We start from the raw sequence: 2,003 nt of genomic DNA, 5'->3' as shown, positions 1-2,003 counted from the left end.
TTCCCTCCCCGGGAACGTTCGATCCAGCCTGATCCCCGCGGACCGGGCCCGCCCGGCTCCCGCCCGTTTCGGAGGAGGCAGCGTGCCCGCCCCCGCCCGGGAGGGGCAGCGTCCCGGGTCCTGGGAAAGCCCCCGCTGCTTCCCGCTGCGGGAAACCCGTGGGGCGCGGGTGGCACCGGGCGCACGGAGAACTCCCTACAGTTCCTAGAGCGGCAGCCAGCGTGTTCCCTCCCTCGCTGTTGATCCACTCACCCAGGCTGTCCGAGCGAGGGACGTGATGGTGACCAACCCCGGGAAACCGCTCACATCTCCGTGGGCATGGCTTGTGCTGGCAGCTGCTGACAGGGACGGAGGATCACCCTTGGAGCACAACCGCAACCACAACCACAATGCCTTTGTTGTTTATTAGCTGGCCGAGTTCACCACAAAAATGTTTTGGCTTTATACCGCGAATAAGAAAACTTAATTGCGGAACATGAAATCTCTAGGTAATTTGTAAAATGGGTAATCCAGGCAGGTAATGACTGTTAATCTCATAGCAACTCGTAAGCAAAGTTCGTTAAACTAACTGCCTAAATATCCAGAAAATGGCCTGGGGATGTACACTGCAAAGTCTGAAAACTAATTATTATGTACAAAGAAGCAAGACAGTGGTGACTGAAAATAAAGATATGAGGTATATAGATCCACAAACTTAATTCATTAGTTTTAATGTGACTGAAGCATGGGTACTATATACCACTGAATGTTCACAGGTGTCAATCTCTAGCTAATTTGTACCAAGGGGTTGCAGCACAAAACTGTTTGCCTCAATAAAGTTTAAATAACCAGCATGTTAATATTGACGGGCAGACAACAAATCTTACAAGATAGATTGAAAACCAGCATTTTGATAAATACATACGCAATAGGCCAGGAACAGAAGTGGAGGCATTTCAGTATTTTCCCCATTGCTGGCAGTAGCCTGTCCTGGCGCACGGCACGGCCCCCGCTCAGGCTCTTGCTGCCTGCGGACAGAGGCACGGGAGGACGTGGGGGATCCTCGACGCCCTGCAGGCTGCTGAGCAAGGCCATGCCAAAGCACGCTAACACAGCAGGGAGAAAAGGAGATCGCATGAGATATGTAATGAACCGAGATAGGAGCCCCAGAGCTTCCAAAGCAGTCACAGAAAGCTCCCATGACCGTGTTCCAAAGCAGAAGAATGAAGGAATTACTTTTTGACAGCTGCTTGCGATAAGAAGTCCTACAGGTGATTTGCTGCTCAAGGACTGAAAATACTGCAACAAACAGGACATCACCTATTAAATTCTAAACATCAGATATGACAACAAATCTGAGGCCCAGCCTCTCTGTCAAGTGTCTTTCTATTGGCATGATTTTTTAGACATGAAGCTGTAGGAACACTTAGAGAGCCGCTTGACTTTTGGAGATAAAAATGTATTAACAGAACTTCAGGTGTCATTGAAGAAGAAAAATAGAGACATAAAGCAGAAATTTAAAGATTTCATTTACCTTGTGATTTTTGGCTAAGAATTTGGTGTGGTTGAAGAGCTTAGTATGTACCAGATACATATCCTTAAGAATTTTATAATTACCACGCACAAACAAAAAAAAAAGGGACACAAGCAAACATTTAAAAGTCAATGAAACAATTGAGACAATCTTAAAGAGATTAATTCACATCTAATTATGTAAAGATAATCAGGAGAGTATCCACTACCTTATTTGCATAAGTGAAGCTACAAATATCTTTAAATTAATTTTCTAACCAAAGTTGTGCAAACAAGATGGTCACTTCTTACCCATAATATACATGTTAAACAATGTACCTAAGAGAACAGCTGTCTTATTTCATGGCAGAATAGTGCAAACTACCTCTATTTTATACTTTAGTACGAAGTAAGGAAAACTCACTGATGCTGATAGAAGCAGTGCACATTAAATCTCAAGTTTTCCACAATGAGAGACAATATATCACATTTATATTTTCCTTAAATGTACT

This window comes from Corvus brachyrhynchos, unplaced genomic scaffold (assembly GCF_000691975.1).
Source record: "Corvus brachyrhynchos isolate BGI_N302 unplaced genomic scaffold, ASM69197v1 scaffold142, whole genome shotgun sequence".
NCBI lineage: Eukaryota > Metazoa > Chordata > Aves > Passeriformes > Corvidae > Corvus > Corvus brachyrhynchos.
The sequence above is the reverse complement of the archived record's forward strand: the minus strand, read 5'-3'. Positions refer to the sequence as shown.